Source organism: Euprymna scolopes, chromosome 46, assembly GCF_053919585.1.
Source record: "Euprymna scolopes isolate OS-2025 chromosome 46, ASM5391958v1, whole genome shotgun sequence".
Taxonomy (NCBI): Eukaryota; Metazoa; Mollusca; class Cephalopoda; order Sepiida; family Sepiolidae; genus Euprymna; species Euprymna scolopes.
The window spans coordinates 95,716,025-95,733,553 of record NC_136527.1 but is presented as its reverse complement, the minus strand read 5'-3'; the positions used below and the strand labels follow the sequence as shown (position 1 = coordinate 95,733,553).

The window sequence follows — 17,529 nt, the reverse complement described above, 5'->3', positions numbered from 1 at the left end:
TTTAAAAACAGGAACATAGAAAAATAATTAAATTAAAAAATGGAAAAATTTATACGAACGTTCAGAATAGGAATGTATGGATGCACGTCTGGGAAAAAAAGAGAAAAATATCACACCCCTTCCTCCTTTTAATTACATGACGTCATGTTCACAGTCTTTCGACTGCCTGAAATTTGGGCCTTCGTATATTTCGTGTATTCAATATTTTAGTTTGTTACGTTTTGCGAACGGAAAAATTTGGACCTTCGTATATTTCGTGTATTCAAAATTTTAGTTTGTTACGTTTTGTGAACGGCAACAATCACTCGGTTTTGGGCCTAATTAATGTATGTTTTTTTATTTTATTTAATTCGATATCTTAGGATTTTACTTTAATAATTATCTTTGAAATTATCTTTTTTATTACTTAATTCAATATTTTTGGACTTTACTAATTATCTTTGAAAAAGATCCAGAAAACTAATATTTATGTTTTAAAGGATTTTTACAATGAATTTATTTAACTTCAAAATTTAGCTGAATTGAGTAGCTCGCCATGAAAACATTTTCATAACTTGTTTTTTTTTTTTCACGTGTACAAATATTTTTTTCCTTTTTGGAAATTAAGTTTAGTCCTTAATCTTTCAATTATGATAAGTCGGCTTTCAAAATAAGGTCCCCCTATTTTTGTCCGCCCATTTTTGCCCGAACCTAGTGTTTGTTTGTTTATGTGTGTGTGTTTGTGTGTGTGTGTGTGTGTGTGTGTGTGTGTGTGTGTGTGTGTGTGTGTGTGTGTGTGTGTGTGTGTGTGTTATTTTTTATTTATTTATTTTTTTGCTTTAAACTAAACCTAAACTAAACCTAAGTTTTAGGTTTAAGTTCAGTTCGACAAAAGTAGGTTTGGCGCGTTCAAATTCTATAGAAGCACCGGAGCACCGCCTTTTCTCTACGCTCACCCTGGAATTTCCAGCTTTCCTTTCTTTTCTTTTCTTTTATAAAACTTCCAGTCTCAGCTCTCTCTCTCTCTCTCTCTCTCTCTCTCTCTCTCTCTCTCTCTCTCTCTCTCACTCTCTCTCTCTGTTTCTGGCCTTACTTCCAATCCCCCCCCTCTTTTTTCTCTTTTGCTTATATCTTTCCAGGGGATCTGTTTCCGGACTACCTGTTTCCTAGCTACTTTTTTTCCGGATTTCTCATTTCCTGTCTACGTGTTTCCAGACCTTCTTCTATGTTCGACCAATCAGCTCTCCGGTCTTCTTTAATCATGCGAATGTGTTTGCTTTGTTTTTATTAAAAACAGAAATGATCGAAGTGATAAAATCGATATTTTTATCACACACACACAAAAAAAAAGAAACTTGCGTCTTTTAAAATTATCAATTAAAATTTAGACAAAGAGATCTGATGCAGACACAAAAAAAGGAAATATATACGCATTAATTTATGCATTTATAAAATTATCTCAGATATAAAAGCTCAATAAAACCAAATAGGAAATAGAGCTTATAATATAGTTATGTCTCGGAGGTAGAGTGAAAAGCACATCTTATTTTTCCTTTATTAATATTATTTTCTTCTTTGTACACATTTTTGTGAATTATTCCATGGATTTTTTCCTTTGGATTATTATGGACCATCTTCTTCCAATTACGGGATGTCTTTGGATTTTACTTGTACAAATGGAAATTCTTTTAACTTTCTTGAAGTTTTACATTTGGATTTTACCGTCACTGGATTTTTTATCTTCCACCAGACTATCCATTCATGTGTAATCACCTTTTTCTTTACCAAATTCCCTCTGCTTAACTTATTTTGTTTTCAAGTAAGATCTTTGACTTACTTGTTTCATCAAATACTTCTGCATGCAAAATCCGATCCCGTATTTTGCTAATTCCTACCCTCTGATGAGAAGGAAAGTATTTCTTCGAAACTCCGCGGATTAAGGACTATCCATTTATCTAGTGTTTCCTTTTCAGATTAAATATGTTTTTAACTCATTTCAAAGTGTTTTTAACATTTTATCAACTGTTTGCTCATATATATATATATATATATATATATATATATATATATATATATATATATATAAAATGAACTCATTTTTTCCCGTCTGATTTTGACATTAATAGGATTAAAAATCAAGATATTTCATGCAAATATAATATGCACAAACGGCAGAACAATATCTGAGGTGTGTTATAGGCTTATTATTTCTCAAATTCCTCGATAATCTTAGATTTCTATACTTTTTCTGCTGAGAAGTCACGGCCAACATCGGTTAAGATCAATGGAAGTGGTAAAATATTTTCTCTCTAATAAATTCCTCCTCCCCCTGCCACCACTTAACACCGTTTGGGGATCGTTCACAAGGAACAGTTGAGAAGAGAACACGTGTTTGGCTTCGTAGTTCTTTCATGTGAAGTTATTTAAAATCACTAAACTAAGCTGCAGTGCTCTGTGGCGTAGTGGTTAGCGTGCTGGACAATTCACATTATATTTTCACGTTCGCGCCGACCTACCGTAGTCGTTTTTTTTTTTTTTTTCCTAAACAACTAGAATGGACTTTTCTTGGTGGCCGAACTGTTAACGTTGCAGATGTTTTTTTTTTGTTTTTTTTTTTCACACTTTATTTTCCTACTTTTACTCATGACTCCGGGTTTGATCCTTCCTACTTACCTACCATAACATTTTTTAAAACTCCCCGTCCCGGAAACAAACACTCTGGCAACGCCGGGTACCCCCGCTAGTATATATATATATATATATATATATAAGCGAGATAAGACACTGATAGAATGCAGATGAAAAATCCTAATAAATATTATTTGAAGTAAAAATTTGAAGGAGATCCTAGCCAAAAAGGAAAAGCTCAATATTTAAGAATGGATCAATATATGTCAAACAATAAATTCTTAAATGGAATATATGCCTGTATATGCTTTTTTTTTTTTGCAGAATTTAAAATTAAACCACGAAACTTATATATACGTATTGATGTACCTATTTATTATACCTCCCCACGGGTCGTTTTTTAACGTGGAGAAAAGGTACAAAAATAAAAATTGTCTCAGTCGTGAAGGATTTCTCCTTCACCGAAAGAGAACAAGAAATAGAAGTGCAGCATCTGAAGAACAGATACTACACTTTGATCTTGTCCCGAAGGCCAAGACGTATTGATGTATATGCGTACTTACGTGTGTTTATGTTTTAACATTCATTTTTTTTTTTTGTTCTGTTGTTTTTCTTATAAAGCGATGGATATTTGCCAGAACACAATTCGAAAAAACAGCGTGCAATTTTCTATTGCCTTGAAATCACCTTTTAATTCTTCATTGTCATACTTATTCACGTCGTACTTTCTTTGCTTGTAAGCTTATGACGTCATCTGACATCTTAAAACTAGTGACGGCAAAAAGCCCACATTTTACATACTGGAATGTTCATTGAGATGAGCATTATTTATTCATTTATTTTGTTGCGGACTATTTATCCTCATCTTTTTCTTTATTGTTTCAGGACGTTTCGGCCAACTATTCCTCTGGGGCCCCACGTGGCGCATTTGATAGAGACGTTGAATCTAAATGAGTGACCATTTGAGACTTCCACTGCATGTGCTCTCCGCTTATCTCGGCATTGTCTCCAGTCGTCCTGTTCTTCTCCTTGCCACTGGACTCAAACAGTGCCGATTCAGGAGAGGTATGGTTGAGGATTGCGCAACCCTTGCCTCGCAATTACATGCACGCGAGGCACATAATATTTATATTTAAAAAATATTACACACGCACATACTAGCAAGCCGCCCGGAGTTACGTCTTGAATGAATTCAATTATTTATAAGTGCATTTTTATCTAAATGCGAGTTGGGAATAATTTTCCTTTTTATCAATTTGGTACCCCCACACGGAGAGCGGCATATATATTGATTTTAAAATATAATTATCCACTTACACGTGTTTCGTCGTCTACGACTCATCAGAGTGTCTAGATTCAGCCACTCTGATGAGTTGTAGACGACGAACACATATCAGTGGATAATTATATATATATATATATATATATATATATATATATATATATATATATATATATATATATATATATATAAAGAGAGAGAGAGAGAGAGAGAGAGGGAGGGGGGAGAATAAATGACAAAAAGTTATATTCCAAAATTCATCATGTTCACCATCTTATAATTTATTCCTTTAATTCAATTGACTTATACAGTTCTTGACAGTAACTGTTTCGTAGCGCAAAATCAATCACTTAATTATTATATGAATCTGTGAATCTATTATGCCCTTAACTCATCAGAAGAAATAGCAACAATCAATCCGTCAATATTTAATATGGCGTAATAGAAAAATATAAAGGTATCTGCAGCTTCTCTTACAATTTTCGGATTTTCACCATGTCACATTTTAATTCCTTTTGATAGATTGATTGTTGCTATTTCTTCTGATGAGTTAAGGGCATAATAGATTCGCTGATTTATATAATAATTAAGTGATTGATTTTGCGCTACGAAACAGATACTGTCAAGAATTGTATAAGTCAACTGAATTAAAGGAATAAATTATAAGATGGTCAACATCATGAATTTTGGAATATAACTTTTTGTCATTTATTCTCTATATTGCTCTGTAATCACATTGAGCTTCTTATATAAGGATTGATATATAATAAGAAAATATATTTCTACAGAAATATATATATATATGTGTGTGTGTGTGTGTGTGTTAGTGTGTGTTAGTGTGTGTGTGTGTGTGTGTGTGTGTGTGTGTGTGTGTGTGTGTGTGTGTGGCTTTACAGGAAACCTCATCAACAGGTTAGGCCAGTAACGATGTAAATTATAAGATGGTCAACATCATGAATTTTGGAATATAACTTTTTGTCATTCATTCTCTATGTTGCTCTGTAATTACATTGAGCTTCTTAAATAAGGATTGATATATATATAGTATAAGAAAATATATTTCTACAGAAATATACACTTGTGCCCGATATTATTCATACCCCCCCTTGAAAATGTAGTTTATTAGGTGTAACTTTGTAAGAATTTATTGTTTACGTCCATATTGATACATATTCTTAATAAACCTCTTCTGATCATTTTCGTCATTTTAAAATCTCGGGATACTTGTAATAAAAGAAATATACAGCTATTTATAAAATCTGCAATGTTCAAAAATAATCATACCCCCTTATGTTTCAGTATTAATCGAGTTTCTGACTGTTTGTTTCCTGTTTGATTCTTATTTTGAATGCTTTTATACAACCTTTGATTAATTTCATTGCGTTTTTTGCATTTTTTCAGAAATTAAAATGATATCAACTGAAAACCAATAAAAGAATAAAAATTATTAGAATGGGGAAGAAAAAAGAGCTTAGTAATGATCTTAGGACTAAAATTGTGAATTCACATAAGGATGGTTTAGGTTACAAGTCAATTTCCAAGAAATTTGAGGTCCCTACAGCAACAGTACAGAGCATCATCAAAAAATTCCACAGCCACCACACAACAAACAACTTGATTGGTAGAGGAAGGAAAAGGAAACTGTCTGCTAGAGCCACCCGGAATATTGTAAGAAGTGTTAATGCAAATCCAACCACCACTACTAAGGACATTTTAGAAAATCTGGAGTCTTCTGGCATAAAAATATCAAGGCAAACATTGCAAAGGACTCTGCATGAAAATGGTCTGAAAGGAAGAAGACCAAGAAGGACTCCATTGCACACCGGAAAACACCTTGCAGCACGTCTAAAGTTTGCTAGGACCCATGTGAATTCTCCAGAGTCCGTTTTCTCAAGTATTTTGTGGACTGACGAAAATAAAGTTTGAATTGTTTGGCCATATGGATGCTTCTTACGTTTGGAGGAAGAAAGGAGAAGCTTACAACCCAAAGAACACCATACCCACGGTGAAACATGGTGGTGGTAGCCTAATGTTTTGGGGCTCCTTTTTGGCTAGTGGTCCAGGTAGTTTGGTCAAGATAGATGGAACCATGAAGAAGGAGCAATATTTGGAGATACTCCAGAAAAACATTAGACAGGATGCGGAGAAGCTCCATTTAGGACCAAACCGGGTCCTTCAACAGGATAATAATCCAAAACATACTGCCAAAATAGTCAAGAAATGGTTTGAGGATAATCAAATTAATGTTTTGGAATGGCCTAGCCAGGGTCCCGACCTGAACCCTATCGAAAACCTCTGGCACATATTGAAAACTGAGGTTAAAAAGCGGAACCTAGAAATTTGAGGGATTTGGAGAACTACTGCATTGAAGAATGGTCAAAAATCAGTGTTGATGCTTGTAAAAACCTTGTTGATAAATATCCAAAACGGTTACAGGCAGTTATTAAGAATAAAGGGCATGCTATTGACTATTAGTAAGAGAGGTATGAATAATTTTGAACTAGTGCCATTATTGTTTTTCTTTGTATAATGTTTCAAACTTGCATAATTTATTTATTTGTTGAGTTTAAATTAAATGCTTATGCTTGATTTATTGTTTGAAATCCCTTTAATATTGTCTACCTTCTGGTTTGAGCAATATTCTTATAGAAATCTCAAAGATCCGAGGGGTATGAATAATATCGGGCACAAGTGTATATAAGTGTGTGTGTGTGTGTGTGTGTGTGTGTGTGTGTGTGTGTGTGTGTGTGTGTGTGTGTGTGTGTGTGTGGCTTTACAGGAAACCTCATCAACAGGTTAGGCCAGTAACGATGTAAATTATAAGATGGTCAACATCATGAATTTTGGAATATAACTTTTTGTCATTCATTCTCTATGTTGCTCTGTAATTACATCGAGCTTCTTATATAAGGATTGATATATAATAAGAAAATATATTTCTACAGAAATATATATAAGTGTGTGTGTGTGTGTGTGTGTGTGTGTGTGTGTGTGTGTGTGTGTGTGTGGCACTTCACAGGACACCTCATCAACAGGTTAGGCCAGTAACGATGTAATGAAATGTTAATGGACATGAGCCGAGGTTTTTTCATTGAGAACATTTCAGTTTCTGTCATGGGCCGTTACGCCTATAGAATCCGAACTCGATGACCTTGTCCCACCCACTCTCCACCCTGACAAGCGAATAGCTCGATTCTCAGACGATATTATCCGTCGGGGGTCGGGTGCATACCTTAGTATCAAAAGTTTCCTTTAGAGAAAAGAAATAAAAAGAAATAAAGGAAAGAACAGCTTTTTAATTAAACATGTCTGACATTTGGGGCGTTACGCAATAATCATCTTGCCTTTTGTTCTTCTTTTCCATTTTTTTTCTTTTGTTCCGTCTTTCCTTCGTTCTTTATTTCTATTATCGCTTTCATGTGTTCGTTATTTATTCATTTATTTTGTTATCTTTTTCCCTTTTTTATTCTTCATTCTTTCTTACTTTATTTTCTTTTTCTTTTTTTCATTCTTTATTTCTTTTTTGTCTAGTTTTCTTTCTTTTCTTTCTTTTTCATTCTTACTTTTATTTCATTCTTTCTTTTGTTAGAAAATTCTTTCTTTTTTATTGTTTTTTGTTTCTTTTTTGTTTCTTTCTTTTTTGTTTGTTTCCTTTTTTTATTGTTTTCTTTCTTTTTTGTTTCTTTTTTCTTTCTTTCTTTTTCATTCGTACTTTTATTAGTTTTATTATATTTTTCCTTTTGTTCAAGCATTCGTTCTTTTTTATTGTTTTTCTTTCTTTTTTTTCTTTTTTCTTTCTTTCTTTTTTCTTTATTTTGTTCTCTCTTTTTCCTTTCTTTCTTTTGTTCTTTTTTATTTTATTTTTCTTTATTTTATCTTTTTTGTTCCTTTTTTTCTTTTTTTTCTTTCTTTTTGCCTTCTTTTGCTCTCGTTTTTTCTTTCTTTTTTGTTCTCAACTTTTTACTTTTTACTTTGAGTATGAATGAATTTAAAATTTCAAAAGTGCAGAATTACCTCCCTTTCTACATCTAAAATATCCGATAATCGTAAATCTTAATAGGAAGGAACGAAAGAAAATAAAAAATAAAAAATAAATTGAGATCCTTAATTTTAAATGAAGAATGAGAATGAACTAAGTATAAAGTAATGTTTAACTTTTTTTCCTTAATGAATAAGTTTTAAACAAAAACTTTTCTTAAATCACATAAATAGGTTAGCCGATATTTTTGTAAATAAACAAAGCAAATTCCAGATACGAAACTAACATAGAATCGTAACAATATAACTTAGTTGATTAGTCCGGATTAAAAAAAATAATTAAAATTAAATAAAGAAACAAAGAAGTTTAATTAGTCCGGATTAAAAAATAATTTAAATTAAATAAAGAAACAAAGAAATTTAATTTACGAAATCATTGAATAGTATTAATAAAACATATTAAATGGACATAGGTAATTGCTGGTAATGATATTTTGTTTGAAATTTTTTAAATGGAGATACGAAAATAGGTAAATATATAAATCTTTAAAAATACTTTGCAAGGATGAGATATAGGTAAACTATTTTCGATTGTTTTCTTTTCCTCATAAGAGAAATGGTTTCCATAATGTTTTATTGTTAAAGTGCTTTTTATTCAATAAGTCTGAAGAAAGGCTGTTCTTGTGAAAATTTTCAAATGACATAATGTTTGAATTTGTCCGAATAGTCTTGAAACAATTGTAACTAACGATGAAATACACTTTTTTGTTGCTATCAACCCATTCTTTGAAGTCTTTGTTTTTGTTAAAACAATATATGAATGCTCAATTATGAAATACGATAATTTTGTAGCTTACAGTTTAAGTCATCTCTTTTTGGTTTAAAATTTATTGGTTTATTAACGATTACTGAATTATATAAACCCAATAAAATTCGGAATACTACAAATAAAACTATATATATATATATGTGTGTGTGTGTGTGTGTGTGCGTGCGTGTGTGTGAGAAGAAGTAATGAAAATTCTTTACATGATGACATCTCGGGATAATAAAATGCTCAACATGCGAGGTGGAGCTTAGACACTAATCAAAAAATATCGACTTACTTGTCATGTCGCAGCAATGAGCATATTCAAAAATTACGAAAAACAGTAAGGTAAAAATTAATTATTAATTAAAGCAGTTGTCAAATGTTTAAAAAAAAAATTACTTCCCTTGTTACGATTCGAACTCTCCTGTTTAATTTTTTAGCAAAACTCAATTTTCGCCGATTTTTTTCTCGAAAACTATTTTCATTAATAATTAATTTTCTACCTTATCGTTTTTCGTGATTTTTGGATATGTACATTATTACTACATGACAAATAAGTAGACGTTATTGATTTTACTTGAAATTCAGTATTTCAGTTTTCGAATTTCGTCCTAATTACAAAGAAGCACTACTCCTTGAAACTAAAGAGGAGACAACTGATAAAAATCCTTTCTCTCTCTCTTTCTCTCTCTCTCTCTCTCTCCTCTGATCTTGAACATGTGGTACAATGGACAAAGAAGTGGCTGGTTACTTTTAATGCATCTAAAACCAAACTTCTGTCCTTACATCATCAACGTTCTGATCCCCATCTGGCATCAATTGAAATTAATGGCTCTCATCTTGAGGAGGCTCCATGTTTTTGCAAGCTCCTGGGCTTCGCCGTTACTCCTGATCTGTAATGGAACACGTAGATCAAATCTGTTGCCAGGTCGCTGTGAAAATGGTGGATTCTTCTATAGATCCAGTAGATATCTCACTGCTGATGCAATTCTCTATCTATATAAGATCCAGGTACGTCCAAGGATGGAATACTGTTGCCACACCTGAGCAGGAGCTGCTAGAAAGGACTTGTCCTGCCTTGGCAGAGTTCAAAACAGACTTCGTAGCCTAGTGGGGGATGCCCTTTTCTCTTCCCTGCAACCTCTTTCTTACAGAAGAGACGTTGCGGGCCTGTCTCTGCTTTATCGTTATTTTCATGACAAGTGCTTGTCTGAGCTCCAATCTATGCCCCCCTCGCCAAACATTCACGAGAAACACTGGTTTGGTTGTACACACTATCAATAATTTCCCCCACTTTATCAGTACCTAAACCTAATCGTAGATTCCAGGAACAAAGCTTCTTTCTTAGAACTGCACACCTGTGCAACTCTCTTCCTTTTGCCTGCTTTCCAGCTGACTAAACTATGATCGTCTTCAAGTCCAATGTAAACAAGTTCTTGATGAGCTGTCCCCCTTAAGTAATCCAATTTACCAAATTCCCACAACTTACGATTATTACGACATTGTCTCATTGAGCATTGTACGCTTATTAACCCTTATCCTTGAGTGGCCTCCGGGCCTTGATAAGTGATGACTCCTTTTAAAAAAAATGGATAACCCCTTGGAAAATGAGCAGTGGTAATAACCCTTCATAAATGGGGCCACATAAGAACAGAAAATCTAAATGAAGATGTTGACTGTAACATAAAAGTTGTTCGTATATATTATTTAAATTCGTATTACTTGAATTCTTTGGACTACTGTTCTCATCTTGAGTGTCATTTTCACAACGTTTCGGCCGATTTAACCCCCGACCTTCTTCAGGCTTACATAGTTGAACTAAAAATCTTCATGTCAAATTCGGGCAGCACCCGTGGCGCCGTAGTTAGAGTAATTGAAAACATTTCAGTTGTAAAAGTGACCTTCTTCAGTTCTGAAGGTCAGTTGTAAAAGTGACCTTGTTCCGAATGTCAGTTGTAAAAGTGACCTTGTTCCGAAGGTCAGTTGTAAAAGTAACCTTCTTCCGAATGTCAGTTGTAAAAGTGTCAGTTGTAAAAGTGACCTTCTTCTGAAGGTCCGTTGTAAAAGTGACCTTCTTCCGAAGGTCAGTTGTAAAAGTGACCTTCTCCTGAAGGTCAGTTGTAAAAGTGACCTTCTTCCGAAGGTCAGTTGTAAAAGTGACCTCTTTCCGAATGTCAGTTGTAAAAGTGACCTTTTTCTGAAGGCCAGTTGTAAAAAGTGACCTTTTTCTGAAGGTCCGTTGTAAAAAGTGACCTTTTTCTGAAGGTCCATTGTAAAAAGTGACCTTTTTCTGAAGGTCCGTTGTAAAAAGTGACCTTCTCCTGAAGGTCAGTTGTAAAAGTGACCTTTTTCTGAAGGTCCGTTGTAAAAAGTGACCTTCTTCTGAAGGTCAGTTGTAAAAGTGACCTTTTTCTGAAGGTCCGTTGTAAAAAGTGACCTTCTTCTGAAGGTCAGTTGTAAAAGTGACCTTTTTCTGAAGGTCAGTTGTAAAAATGACCTTCTTCTGAAGGTCGACTGGGCAAACCGAAAATACGATTGCAAATTACGTTTTCTTTTTAACTTCTAAATAAGATTTGTCAGTTTAACGTGGGAGAGGTATTAAGCTCCCCTGAAGGTTAACTCTTGAAGGGTATAAAAACAGCCACAAATTAAGTTGTTGGCATTTCCCCAGTGAGGGCACCGCGGGAAAACTGTCAAGAATATCGTATCCAAGAACAGCTTACTACTTTTTTTTTGTTTACATATAAGTCACCACTTATCAAGGCCAGGAGGCCACTCAAGGATAAGGGTCAATGAGTGTACAGTAGTCAATGGGATAATATCGTAATAATCGTTAGTAGCGGAAGTCTAGTAAATTGGACTATTTCCACGAGAATTTGTTTACGTTTGACTTGAATACAACCATATTGTAGTCAGCTGGAAAGCAGGAAAACGGAAGACAATTCCACATCAATTCTAAGAAAGAAGCTTTGTTCTTGGAATCTACGCTTAGGTTTAGGCACAGATAAACAAAGGGGGAAATTATTGATAGTTGCTTCAGTTAGACGAGTGTTTTTCATGAATGTTTGGCCAGGGGGGGACTATAGATTTGAAGTCAGACGAGAACTTGCCATAAAACTTGCCATACTTAAACGACTCCAGTTCATTTCTTGTGTGGTTATTTTCTTAGCGAAATATTTCTTCTGTTGTTTAACTGCCGTCTGCAGCATATACCTATGCACCATACTAAACATGCAGTTTTTTTGCATGTTTACAGTAATATCTCGGATTTTTTTTTACTTTCCAGAGCATCTGCCATTGCTTATCAATATACATACAAGCGGGCGAGGGGAGGGGGCTTTGCCCTGTTGTAAAATACGCTTAAATATGATATTTTAATTTGTCCAGATTTCGTATATATTATTACAGAGTCGTGATTTCAAAAGTAAAAAAAAGTATTTGGATGCCATCAGCTAGAATCGAAACCGAAATCAAAACTGTAGCATTCAAAGCTGGTGACGTTGCCACTGTATCAAAATAAACTAAGATGAATGTACAAAATATATTATGTTTTTTTTCAATTTGCCTTCTTTTTTTTTACCCCTTAAAAACTATTTTAACTGGCTAAAGACCCACAAAAGAACGGTCCATAAAAAAATCCAATCATTTGAGGCGCCTAGCTCCGTCCTGCGAGTTTTTAATTCGGAAGAGATAGAGTTTGAAAATATGAAGACAGTTTTTTTCTGTCTCCATATTTTCAAACTCTATCTCTCGACTGACTAAACTTCCCGACCAGCACTTCAAAGGTCAACAACGAGGATTAGTCTCTCTCCTATGACATTGGGCAAAGAGAGGCCAGTAAATTTTAACGCATCCATTGAGTATAAACTGATCCAGTTGTGGGTGCTATTGTTATAGTTCCTGCTTATTCATTTACGCAAGTTCACAAAAAAAGGCAAAAAGAAAACACGTACATTTCTCATCGTTTTAGTTTGAAATGGGTTTTATTTCTGTATTGAAATTTATCCGATTAGAATGAAAACCGTCCTATGACCAGCTCCATAATGCTTTAATAGATAGACTCTAAAATCGCATTCAAAATCCATTCGTAAACATATATGCAGACGAAACTACCATGAAAAAACTACAAAGGCTACCAACGACCAAGATCTCTCTGAATCTCTCAACTCTGGCCTGAATTTGTAAATTTTATATACCATGAATTTGTAAATTTTACATACCATGAATTTGTAAATTTTGTATACCATGAATTTATAAATTTTGCATACCATGAATTTATAAATTTTTCATACCATGAATTTGTAAATTTTGCATACCATGAATTTATAAATTTTGCATACCATGAATTTATAAATTTTTCATACCATGAATTTATAAATTTTTCATACCATGAATTTATAAATATTACATACCATGAATTTATAAATTTTACATACCATGAATTTATAAATTTTTCATACCATGAATTTATAAATTTAAATACAATGAATTTATAACTTTTATATACCATGAATTTGTAAATTTTACATACCATGAATTTGTAAATTTTGTATACCATGAATTTATAAATTTTTCATACCATGAATTTATAAATTTTTCATACCATGAATTTATAAATTTTATATACCATGAATTTATAAATTTTTCATACCATGAATTTATAAATTTTACATACCATGAATTTATAAATTTTTCATACCATGAATTTATAAATTTAAATACAATGAATATATAAATTTTATATACCATGAATTTGTAAATTTTACATACCATGAATTTGTAAATTTTGCATACCATGAATTTATAAATTTTACATCCCATGAATTTATAAATTTTTCATACCATGAATTTATAAATTTAAATACAATGAATTTATAAATTTTATATACCATGAATTTGTAAATTTTGCATACCATGAATTTATAAATTTTACATACCATGAATATATAAATTTTTCATACCATGAATTTATAAATTTAAATACAATGAATTTATAAATTTTACATACTATAATTTTTAAATTTTGCATACAATGAATTTGTAAATTTTCCATACCACCAATTTGTAAATTTTGCATACAATAAATTTATAAATCTTTCATACCATAAATTTGTCAATTTTGCAAACCATAAATTTATAAAGTTTACATACCATGAATATGTAAATTGTATATAGCATGAATTGCTTGATTTTATATGCCAGGAATTTATAAATTTTATATATCATGAATTTATAAATTTTATATATCATGAATTTGTAAATTTTACATATCATGAATTTGTAAATTTTATATACCATGAATTTGTAAATATTATATATCATGAATTTGTAAATTTTATATGCCAGGAATTTGTAAATTTTATTTATCATGAATTTGTCAATTTTATGTACAATGAATTTGTAAATTTTATATATCATGAATTTGTCAATTTTATATACAATGAATTTGTACATTTTATACATCATGAATTTGAAAATTTTGCATGCCATAAAATGTTATATACCATGAATTTGTAAATTTTATATACCATGATTTTTTAATTTTGCATACCATAAAATTTTAAATGAATTTGTAAATTTTAAATACGATGAATTTTTAGATTTTGCATACCATGAATTTGTAAATTTTACGTAGCACCAATTTATAAATTTTGCATACCATAAATTTATACATTTTTCGTACGATAAATTTGTAAATTTTGCAAACCATGAATTTGAAAAGTTTACATACCATGAATATGCAAATTTTATATATCATGAATTTGAAAATTTTATGTATCATTAATTTGTAAATTTTATATATCATGAATCTGTAAATTTTTTATACCATGATATTTTAATTTTGCATACCATAAAATTTTAAATTTTATATATCACCAATCTGTAAATTTTATATTCCATAAATTTGTAAATTTTATATATCATGAATTTGTAAATTTTATATATCATGAATTTGTAAGTTTTATATATCATGAATTTGTAAATTTTATATATCATGAATTTGTAAATTTAATATATCATGAATTTGTAAATTTTATATACCATAAATTTGTAAATTTTATATATCATGAATTTGTAAATTTTATATGCCATAAATTTGTAAATTTTATATATCATGAATTTGTAAATTTTATAAATCATGAATTTGTAAATTTTATATACCATAAATTTGTAAATTTTATATATCATGAATTTGTAAATTTTATATGCCATAAATTTGTAAATTTTATATATCATGAATTTGTAAATTTTATATATCATGAATTTGTAAATTTTATATATCATGAATTTGTAAATTTTATATATCATGAATTTGTAAATTTTATATGCCATAAATTTGTAGATTTTATATATTATTAATTTGTAAATTTTATATGCCATGAATTTATAAATTTTATATACAATAAATTTGTAAATTTTGCATACCATAAATTTGTTAATTTTACATACCATAAATTTGTAAATGTTCCATACAATAAATTTGTAAATTTTACATATAATGAATTTTTCAATTTTATATATCATAAATTTGTTAATTTTAATACCATAAATTTGTAAAATTTATATGCTATGAATTTGTAAATTTTTCATACCATGAATTTGTAAATTTACGTACAATGACTTCTTTAATTTTATATACAATAAATTTGTAAATTTTATATACCATTAATTTGTAAATTATATATACTATAAATTAGTAAATTTTGCATACCATGAATTTTACATATCATGAATTTTTAAATTTTATATACCATAAATTTGTAATTTTTATATACCATGAATTTGTAAATTATATATATCATGAATTTTTAAATTTTATATACCATGAATTTGTACATTTTATATACCATGAATTTGTAAATCATATATATCATTAATTTTTAAATTTTATATATCATGAATTTGTAAATTTTATATACCATGAATTTGTAAGTTTTATATACCATGAACTTGTAAATTATATATACTATAAATATGTAAATTTTGCATACCATGAATTTATCAATTTTGTATACCATGACTTTTTCAAATTTGCATACCATAAAATTTCAAATTTTGCATATCAAGATTTTTTAAAATTTGCATACCATAAAATTTTAAATTTTGCATACCATGAATTTTTTTAAATTTGCATACCATAAAATTTTAAATTTTGCATACCATTAATTTTTTTTAATTTGAATACTATAAAATTTTAAATTTGGCATACCATGATTTTTTTTAATTGTAATACCATAAAATTTTAAATTTTGTATACCATGATTTTTTTTAATTTGCATACCATAAAATTTTAAATTTTGTATACCATGATTTTTTTTAATTTGCATACCATAAAATTTTTAATTTTGCATACCATGAATTTTTTAAATTTGCATACCATAAAATTTGAAATTTTGTATACCATGAATTTTTTAAATTTGCATACCATAAAATTTTAAATTTTGCATACCATGAATTTTTTAAATTTGCATACCATAAAATTTGAAATTTTGTATACCATGAATTTTTTAAATTTGCATACCATAAAATTTTAAATTTGGCATACCATGAATTTTTTAAATTTGCATACCATAAAATTTTAAATTTTGTATACCATGAATTTTTTAAAATTTTCATACCATAAAATTTTCAATTTTGCATATCATGAATTTGTAAATTTTCGAAATAGCTAGAAATAATCGTTTGTAGATTGATTATTCAATGTTTTATTTTAATAACTAGAATTTTATCATGTAACCTTGTGAGCTCTAACTATTATCTACCATTGAGCTACTACAAAAAATTATGTGCGAAGCTAATAAAATAGCTGTTCAACAGATATAGATTAGTCTTGGCCTAAAGAAGGCCAGCACAGCCAAGAAAAGGGTATGATTGAGAATATTGTAAAGATGTACTTATCCATAAACAGCTAAAAAAGACTGTTGGGCATCTATTACTGACACTTGGTGGACAAAATGATCTTCCAAATCATATCCTTACATCATTTGTAGACATTTATGCTGATGACACTACCATTTATGGTAGCAAATCTAAGACAGTAAACGACCAAGTTCTCTCCGATTCTCTCTCCTCTGATCTTGAGCACGTGGTACAATGGGGAAAGGAGTGGCTGGTTACTTTTAATGCATCTAAAACCAAGCTTCTCTCTTTACATCATCAACGTTCTGATCCACATCTGGCATCAATTGAAATGAATGGCTCTCGTCTTCAGGAGGCCTCAAGTTTTGACAAGCTTCTTGGCTTGACTATTACTCCTGATCTTAAATGGAACATGTACATCAAATCTGTTGCCAAGGCCGCTGGAAAAACGGTGGGATGTTTCTATTGATCCAGTAGATATCTCACGGCTGATGCAATTCTCTATCTATATAAGAGCCAGGTACGTCCAAGGATGGAATACTGTTGCCACATCTGGGCAGGAGCTGCTAGACTTCGTAGCCTCGTAGATGTCCTTTTCTCTTCGCTGCAACCTCTTTCTCACAGAAGAGATGTTGCGAGTTTGTCTCTGATGTATCGTTATTTTCATGGAAAGTGTTCGACTGAGCTTCAGTCTATGGTCCCCCCTCGCCAAACTTTCACAAGATACACTCATCTAGTTGAAAACACTATCAATAATTCCCCCCACTCTTTATCTGTGCCTAAAACTAAACGTAGATTCCATGAACAAAGCTTCTTTCTTAGAACTGCACGCCTGTGGAATTGTCTTCCATTTTCCTGCTTTCCGGCTGACTACAATATGGTTGTCTTCAACTCTAACGTAAATAAGTTCTTGATGAGCCGTTCCATATAAGTTAACAAATTTACCGAATTTTCATTACTAACGATTACTATATTGTCCAATTTCTACTGT

At 30.9% G+C, this 17,529-nt stretch overlaps 1 protein-coding gene across 3 annotated transcripts in view; it reads right to left on the bottom strand.

The window, feature by feature from the left end:
* LOC145270687 (uncharacterized) overlaps nt 1–17,529 on the bottom strand; it is a 50,029-nt gene that overhangs the window by 10,200 nt on the left and 22,300 nt on the right. Inside the window, exon 1 of one of the 3 annotated variants that reach the window (XM_080126314.1) lies at nt 3,171–3,352. The exons of 1 other annotated variant lie outside the window; for it this stretch is intronic. The gene's annotated coding sequence lies outside the window, so the exon portion shown is untranslated. Of the gene's footprint in view, nt 1–3,170; nt 3,353–17,529 lie in introns of those variants that run through there. One more of the 3 variants, XM_080126313.1, reaches the window with a different exon arrangement.